Source organism: Pteropus alecto, unplaced genomic scaffold, assembly GCF_000325575.1.
Source record: "Pteropus alecto unplaced genomic scaffold, ASM32557v1 scaffold177, whole genome shotgun sequence".
Classification (NCBI taxonomy): domain Eukaryota; kingdom Metazoa; phylum Chordata; class Mammalia; order Chiroptera; family Pteropodidae; genus Pteropus; species Pteropus alecto.
In genome coordinates, this window is record NW_006442207.1 from 6,976,285 (window position 1) to 6,985,551 (window position 9,267).

At 44.4% G+C, this 9,267-nt stretch overlaps 1 long non-coding RNA gene across 1 annotated transcript; it reads left to right on the top strand.

Annotated features, from left to right (window-relative positions):
* The first annotated feature begins 6,473 nt into the window (after positions 1-6,473).
* Positions 6,474-8,742, top strand: LOC112470131. Its single transcript, XR_003042853.1, has 3 exons — positions 6,474-7,326; positions 7,407-7,534; positions 8,052-8,742. It is a non-coding gene; the product is annotated as an uncharacterized LOC112470131 (long non-coding RNA).
* Positions 8,743-9,267: the final 525 nt, after the last annotated feature.

Below are 9,267 nucleotides of genomic sequence, written 5' to 3' on the forward strand. Positions count from 1 at the left end.
GCTACTTTTGGCTTAGATAAAACGTCCTCCCCACCACCCCTGCCTTTAGAGATGAAGCCAGACTCATTCTTGGAAGTGGAAACCAGGAGTATCTACAGAAAATGAAATGGTATTAGCTATCTGTGACAATCTTCTCAGGAAGGAACTCACCCTAGATGAGATTTGTGAACAAGGCTGATGAGATTTGGGACGTGTAATCAATAACAGATCAACAGTCATCTAATTATCATCGGTCTCTGTGAGACAGGGATTGAAAACTGGCAAAAGATAATAGTCAGAACTTGTGTCTCCAGAACTAGACGGGGCAGAAGAGGCCTCGTGAGGCTGGGAGACCAAATTTATGTATTTGGATGGAAATATTTCTAGAGCAGAGGAGAAAAAGTGATCAGACTATAACTAATAGAGAGAAGAAAATGATGAAAACGAGGTTCACCTGCCATCAAGACAATTGACGTTGCTGGACTTGGTAGATGGGCACAAAAGTTTCGGAAGGCTGTCTGTCAGAATCAGCCACAATTCTCCTTCAGGAAATTCGTCATAGGGAAATAATAAAAGATGTTCAGCGGCTAAGATGTGCATTTCAGCTTTGTTTATAATAGTGAAAATGCTGAACAGTATGAAATTAGTTAAATAAATGATGGTATGGCCATATGTTAGGACACTATGCCAGACATTTAAAAATACGATGCTGTAGAAGATCGTTTAAAGACATGGGATAATGTCAATACTCACTCATAAGTGAAAGAAGCAGGTTTTAAGACCACATGGAAGTAGGATCTCATTTTTGTTTTTAAAAATAATAATACATAGAAAGCTTGGAAGGACAAATATAATGTTACCAACAGTTCCTTCTGAACGATGGAATTATGGGAGGTTTTAATTTTTTCCTTTTGGTTTATTAGTATTTTCCATAGTCAATAATGCACATATTATCTTTGCAAATGAAAGTTCTCTATAAAAAAACAGTTTTAAAAAGTGACCACTTGGTGCTACCTAGTTTGTGTCCAGATCTTTCCGTATGTTATCTCTTTTACACTTTGAAACAGTATGAGTTAGATGTTATTGTATCCGTTATACTTCTAGGGAAATTGACCCAGAGACTTCAAGTTACTTGCCCAAGTTCACACCGTTAATAAGTCCTGGGGTCAATGTTTAAAGTCAAATGCTTAAGACTCTAAGGCCACCCTCTTTCTAAAACACTGCTTGCCTCCTTGTAAAGAATTCCCAGGTCCCTCTGTGCTCTCTATGTTCTGAGCACACTTCTGCTTGGATAGTAGCCTGGGCTTGCCTTATCCTCAGGAGAAAGAATAACACTGCCGCTGCCAGACTCAAGGAATTGCCTTATAAACGAATACATTCATTTCCTGTTTCATTATTCCCACTCTTGATGATTACTTAGAATAAATTGGTCCCTCCGGATGTGATTAGGGCTGGGAGAACTGGGGGATGAAGGCCCAGGGTCCATGCCGGCACGCTCTTGCTGCCCTGTCTGGTTTCCTGTCCAGCCTCTTTCACTCTAGCTCCCAGTGGGTCATTTAAAATAAGCTGAGGCAACGGTAAATATCAGAAGCTGAGTGATCCTCCAGCATATGTTAACCCAGAGCCTTGTGATAAATGCACAGTTTCCATCATCCAAGTTGAAAGGAGAGGGATGTGTCTAAATGGACTTGGTAGCTATACCACTTAGCATGGTCCTTGGCTGGAGAAGACATCTGGTCAATATAGAATGTATCCACAGCTATAGGAAATCAGCCAGGTCACTCTCCCTGCCAATAGCTGCCTTTTCTCTCCCCTTAGGTCAAACATTGCCCAAGTGGCAGAGAACTGAGCAAGCCCTTAGTGTTTTATGAAGATCTATCTACACTATGTCCTGTTATCTGAAATGACTCAACAGAAGGTGAAAGAAATGAACAATATTGAGTGCCTGCCTGGGATCAGCATTCTGCTCTTTCCAATATTCGTTCATTCATTCACTCCACAAATATACAACTTGTTGAATGTCTGCTATGAGCTACATCTTGTCCTGGATGTCAGAGAGAATAAACAGTTAAAAGAATGCCATGTAAGAGTTTCTTACTAAAAGCACAGGATTTTAAAAAAATTGTTTTTAAATTATTATACAGTAAAATTGACTTTTTTCTTCTAGGATGCAGTTCTTTGCATTATAGATTCATGTAACTAGCATCATAGTCAGAATACAGAACAAAGTGTAGGAATTTAATTTTCTAATTAACTGTTGATGAAACTGAGGTCCAGAGAATTTCAGCGATACTCTGGGTTTACACAGACGGCAGAAGGAAATGTAGGTTTTGCCGGGGAGTCAGCAAGAGGCTCTATGGCCCAGCATTAGTCCTGAAATTGGAAATCCTCTCTCTTTCAAGGATGATTGCAGACTTCTTGGTGTCAGTGAAGTCCACTCTGTAGACCTTGAAAAAGCCTGTGGGGAACTTCGAATTTAGCTGGATCTCGCAGTTTGTTCGCCCTTGGTGTAAGGCTTGTCTGGAATAGCCGATTTCAACTAAGAATTATTTTGATTCACTTCTTTTCAAAAAAATGTGAATACAGGGTAATCTTTTGCCAGGAAGTTCTAGTCATATTTGTGACTGTCAATTGATGTACCCAAAATGAAACACTCATTTTTCTTATTCTTCTCTTGAGAAAAGTGTGCTCGCTGCCCTTATCACAAGCTCACTTTTAACCTGACGTGTTTAATGAGCTCTATACTGGAATATAAACATTTCAGTGTGGTGGAAATCAAAAATTGAAAGTTGTAAAGTTGAATAAATGGTTAAGAGCCCCTTCTAAAGCGTGTCACACAAGTACTTAATTACAACTGTTAAATCGAGGTGCTGAAAGCATTTTGGAAACTTTTAAACCCAACGTTTTTATTTTAGTTGATATAACTAATAAATGCACATGATAAAAATGACTTTAGGTGACCAATACTCTCCCTCCCATCCTCAGACCTGAGTCCCTTGGTCTCCCTTTCCAGAGGCAAAAACCATGGCCAGTTTCCTGTGCATCCTTTTGGAAAGTCACTAAACAATCAGAAGGCATTTTATTTATCGTCTAAAGAATGTGCACTGATATGCCACCTAAAAGAAATACGCCATCTCTTTTCGCCTGACTCTAGTCATGCAATTAATTCAACTGGGGGCCAGGACCAGGGAAATAAGAACTAATAAAGCAGTTGTGACTTTCAGGGAGCTCATATTAGAGCAATGGGGGGAGTACATGTAAACAGGACTGAACATAGTGCTTGGATTGGCGGCACTGATGCCCCGTAATCCTGCCCATTTGGTCCTGACCCATCCACTACTGGGGCCATCTTGTAGCAGTGGATGGTGTTCTAGATGTAGTTGCAGAGCTGGTCCGAGGCCTCCAAGGTCTCGCATTCCCAGTGGAAAAAGAAATTCTTCTCTTCAAAGTCCCCATTATAGGGACTTCTGGCCTTTGTGGGGGTGGGAACACATCAGTGCTCAGGGACTCCCTCCCTGGGGCACTCACACAACACAAATGGTTAGAGAGATCTAACCTATATTAGGAGGTATGTGTGGTCCAGCGACACCACCCACTGTTCCCAGTACAGGATAATCTACCCAACAGACAGACCAAACAGAGCTGATAGAATGAGCAAAGTGGAGGCACTTGAAAGCATAAAAATTTTTTTCAAAGGACTTTGATAATTGATAGTATCGAAAAAAGAAGAAAAAAAGCACCGAAGTGGTTATCATGGGGAAAAAATCAGAACTTTATTGGACTTCCTTACGGGTGTTTTTAGGATTTAGATGGCTTCATTTTGTATGCTCCATGAGGGTAAGGCTTGGGCAAGAAATACCATAATCTTTAGAGGCTTAAGACTTCTCGAGATCCTAAATGGTCCAGATGGTCCCAGATTCTGCTCTCCTCCTCTGCACAGCCCCTCAAATATCGGGTGACTTCCTCTGCTTTCACACTCAACATTTGTTTCAGTTTGTCAACCTCCAGGAAACCCTTTCTGGGCAACTAGGAGAGAACTGGGATTTCCCTTGAGACACAGAGCCCAGTCTGTATTTGTCTTTCCACTCTGTGTGCTGACCCATGTACGTGGAGACAACAATACCCCCCTGAGTGGGTGCCCACGAGGCGCCCACAGGGTCAGTGACTACTCCCTTACTTCATGGCTGAGGCTTGAACATCCACCCACCTGTCCCCATCAACCTTACATCACCAGTCTGAGGGGATGGGGATCGTCTCTTTGCCTCCGTACACAGCCCAGGACATCCAAGGTCTCCTCCGGGCTCTACCTAGCAGGATTTGTGGAATGGGGCTGAAGTTAAGAGCTGGTGGCCCTTGGCCTGGTAGGATGAGGACATAAAAGAAGTGCCCAAGCTTTCCAAGCAGCCCAGGGGTCACAGATATCATGGCTTTTATTACTAAACACGGCATGGCAGAGCGAGGGCCCTAGAGAAGGGGACCCTGAAAGGAACAGGAAGTGGTCACTGTGATTCAACCACAGAGCTTTTCCCTGAGTGTCATCTGTTAAGAGTGACACAGCTTTTAGGGAAAGTCACTGGGCTGAGGGGAAGGCATGGGTCGGGGTGGGGGGATGTTCAAATTATGGGTTGGTGCTGCCACAGAAACTGGGCAGTGAAACAAGGAAGGAGAGCAGCTTCCTGTAGCCTTGGTGTCTTCAGGAGCCATGGCCCACTCTGATTCCAGTGTGGGAAAATGCTTCTCTGTAGAGGACACAGCCTCCAGGAGGCAGCATCTCTCTGCCTTCCCAGAGTCAGAGCCCCTACTTACCTAGAGCTGCCATTTGGACAGTTTATTTCTCTGAGACTCTGTTTCCTTATCAGCATAATGGGGATAATAACGGAGACCACTAATAAGTTTGTTGTGAAATTCAAATGTAAGGCTATATATGTTTATCACTTCGGAGAGAGATTGGTATGAGGTAGGTGGTAATAAACAATAGCTATTATTATTCTGTGTTTATTATGATCAGGGACTCTCAGAGGTGGAAATCTTAGCCTGAATAATCTATAGGTATCGAGAGGGGCAGTGATGTCTGCAAAGTCTCACGTAACTAACCAGAGGTACAGCTGTGGCTAGAACCAAGGTCTCCTGCTTCTCAGCCCGTTTCTCTCTTTCTTTTCCTCTTCCTCGCTCCTCCTTCTTCATCATCCATCTTTCACTGGGTCCTTGTGACATGCCAACCATTTTATGTATGTGAGAGCAGTTACTTCTCATAGAAGATAAGCAAAATTGTTCCATCTTTCAGACGCCATGTCATTCAGAATGCTTCCATCCATCTTCTCAATTCCTTTAAAATTCTGCCCTCAACTCCACTTTCTCTCTAGAAAGTCCTCCTAGATTAAACCTACCCTGGGACTCCGCTCTTTCCCAAACACCAAGTCCTCTCAGCATCAGGATGGGGGACAAGCACTGGAGGGGGGCAAATACCACAGGTACATCTGGGACAACCAGCCAAACACATCCATTGTGGTTTTAAACGTAGTTCTGACAACAGACTCTCTGGTTTGTGTCTGATTTCCCCCCATTTCAGTGTCAGCCTGAGGGTAGTTCACCAGATCCATGGTAGAAAGTCCAAAATCTTTAAGGGACATTCTCGGCTTGGTGGGCTCTGCATTATCCCCCATCTGTCCCCATGATTTTTGAGACCTGGTCACTCACCACCCCTCTTTCCCCTGGCTCCTGACCTTGTGTCTCCTATATCAACAAACTTTGCACTCATTTCCCCCAATAAACCCACAGCAGTGTCATACAGCTGGATTTCTGTGCATTTCCTTTCCTGTCTTGAACATTCCCCCCTTTACTCCTTGCTTGCTGCCTGAGGACACTCATGGACAATTAAATAAATACTTAATTTGGGCTTTTCTTCCCCAAAGAAACTGTGGGGTCCTCAAAACAGGAACTGGGACTTAGTCTTACTAAAACTTATTTACAAAAAAAAGTCTGACTAAAACTTATTTACAAAAAAGCGGCTGTAGGCCTATGGTTTGCTGATTTAATTTTGTTAAAATATTGTAATAAAGTTTTATTTATCTTGGTCACTGAGTTTTTTTGTTGCCGTCCCCGCTATCCCTCTTAGGTTTTTGTACCCAAAGCAAACACCTCACTCTCCTGACACTATCCCCCGCCCTGTTTGTATTCCTAGAGCCCAGCATAGTTTCTGGAGAAGTGTGGGCTCCGTTCCCATAGTTGGACAAATGAAGGGATGAAGGAACGAAGTGGAAAGGACACCAGACTAGGAATTGAGAGCTCTGAGGTCCAAGCTCTGCCACCAACTATGTGTCCAGGCACATTCCTTAACCCTGCAGACCTCGGTTTTCTCATCTGTGCAACACACAGAGCATAGTGGATGATCTTACAGAATTCTTTCTGTACACGCTCAACAGACATTCACGGATAAAGTTATGGATCAAATATGAGAAGATAGACATGACCCAGTTCCTTGCCCTGGAGGTGCCCACAGTTGCATGGATTCACTCTCTGGGCCTTAGGCCTTCCCTCTGGAAAATGCGATGATACTAACCTAGGGCTACAGTGGAGCTCGAATGAGAAGGCAAGCATTCCGTACTGCATGACTCCGAGCTCTCGCAAATCCTGAACTCCAGGACTTGTTTTCCTACTTTTCTATCAACCAGTCAACAGAAGTCCTAACATCATACCCTTGTACTGACTGGGCTGTGGGGAGCAGCTGAGTGCCGTGATTTCGAACCCACCTGGGCACTTACTAACTGCATGGGCAAGTCACTTAACTTTCCAGAGCCTCCATTCCTTCCCCTGATAAATACAAATAACAGTTAAGGGTTCTCTCGCCTCATCGCATTGTTGCAGAGGTGACTGGAGATTGCCATTGCAAGTACCTTGCAAACCAAAAACACGAAACGTACTCTGAAAGCCGTGTGAGGACTGCCGCACTGAGGTTTTATGTCTTCCTTCTCTCCCTCCATCCCTCCCACCTGCTCTCAGAAAAAGGAACAGAAATGACTTCTTACTCACACCGGGCGTGATCCCTGCAGGAGGAAGCTTAACTTTTAGTTGGCATCAAGGCTTTAAAGTAAGGGAAGGGAAGTGGAATTTCAGGAGCTGAGGAGTAGGAGGAGAATTTGGGGGTCAGAGAGCCTTTCTCAGTAATTGAAATGGCATCATAAGCAATGGCATGGAGAGTGCTTTCAAAAGCTCCCTGCGCTCTCCTCTTTGGTCGTTTCTCATAGAAACTTGAAGAAGAGCCATTCACTTCTCCTTGAGCCTCAGTTTCCTTCCGCGTGGAATGAGAGAGTTGGACATGAAGACCTCTGAGCCTTCTGCTTCTTTCAGGTTCTAATGATTCTTCGGAAGGGCGGGGAGGTGTGGGCGACAGGGGAAAGAACGATTTCATTTCCCTTTGCCCTCCCCAGATACCGCGTCTGCTCACCTCACTCCCACACCCGTGGAGGGGACAGAGCCTGGCCACCCAATGGGGAGCCCTGGGCAGGCCCAGGGTGGGCTCAGGACCACGTGGGCGTCCGGCCCAGGACACTTCAAGGTAAAGGTTAATGCTCCGCCTCTCCTGTCTATCTAAGCTGGTCAGGCTGGGGCACATCCTCTGCCAGCCCGCCCCACCCTCTGAGCCCGCGGGTGCCCATTGCACAATCACTTCCACGGGGAATGCAGCTGGGGCAGTTCCCACGGGGCTCCCAGCTCAGGGTGGGACCCTTTGTTCAGCGGAGGGGCGATCAGAATCGCATTCGGCAAAATATTAATTATTGTTGCTTCCAAAGCCCCGCTACCACAGGGTGCATGGCCCTGCCCAGGAAGTCCAAATAATTAGCATCACTGGCATTTTAGTCACCCACTGGTGGGGAGCTTGATCACGTGACCCCCAGCTGCCCTTCCCCGCCCCGCCCCCCTCAGGCATGAGCCACTTCCTGGAACCCCGGCTGGGACCCGCAAGTGGGGGAAGCCGGTCACGGGCTGGGGTAAGGAGTAAGGAAAAAGAGAATATGAAACTATCCAAGACAACTTACTAAGAGAATTTATATATGATTCCTTTTATTTTCCAGAAGAGTTGAGAGATGTAAGAAAATCGCCCCAAGTCCTAAGGAGGCAAGAGGCAGAGCCAGGGCACTTTCCACTACACTAATGGCGGGAAATTTCACGGGCAGAATAAACTATCCCAAGTCTAATCAGTGATTTGAACATATTGGAAACGTGAGAAAGCAGTGGGCAGGCCAGCGGCGTCAGGGTGACCGTGGGACTATGAGACTCTCATACTCTTGGTGGCAGTGAAAGTGTCCCATCAAAATACAGTGAGGTGGTGTGCAACCAGGAGGGCCATGCCCCTTGCCCTGCATCAGATGTGTGGGAATTTTAGGAAACAGCCTCTTGAATTTCCTTGGAACAAAGTGCTTAATTGTTGTCAATTAAGCATCAATCGGGATTTCAAAGAAGCATTCCAGAATCAGAAGTGTTTTTTTTGAAAAAACACTCATAATTTACAAATGCGTACCACTCCCTGTCCTCTGTCCTCTCCCAAGCAGTGGAAACAACCGTTGGAGGATGGTTCTATCCACTCCACAGGGTATTTCGTAGCTCTTGAGAATGACCATTACAAAGAGTCCTTAATAACATAAGGAAGTGTAAATGCTATAAGGTCAGATTCACAACTGTACAGACAAGATGGTCACAGATGTTTAAGAGAAAAAAAAGGAACAAAGAATGCAAGAACCAAAACCAACATATAGTAAACAGATTGGCAAGAAACTGAAAATGTTTACAGTGGTTTTCTGTGAGTGGCAGGTGATTTCTTTTTCTTCTTTCAACTTTTCACTATTTTTCAACTTTTCTATCTATGGCATATATTACTTTAAATGCCATATATGACCATATATAAAAATTTGTTTTATATTTAAAATACTACTTGTATTTTATTTTAAAAGAAAGTAGCTAATAATAGTAATAAAAATAATAATTAGAACAACACTAATGGTAAACTAACATTTACTGAGAATTTACTGGGTGTCTGGCACTGTGCCAGCACTTGACTTTTTTTTTTTTAAATCCTCATAACAATCCTGCAAGGTGGACATTAGCATCTCTATTTTACAAAGGCTCTGAGATGTCAAGGCATGTCCTGGACATTGAGTTTTTGGCTATCCAGGATCCAAAGTTCCCCTGACAGTGTGCAGGACTTGTCCTACCTTGCGTGTGGGCTTGGAGGAAGGGAGTACCCGACCTCCTACTACTGAGGTCCAAAGGCAAAACAAATACACACACACA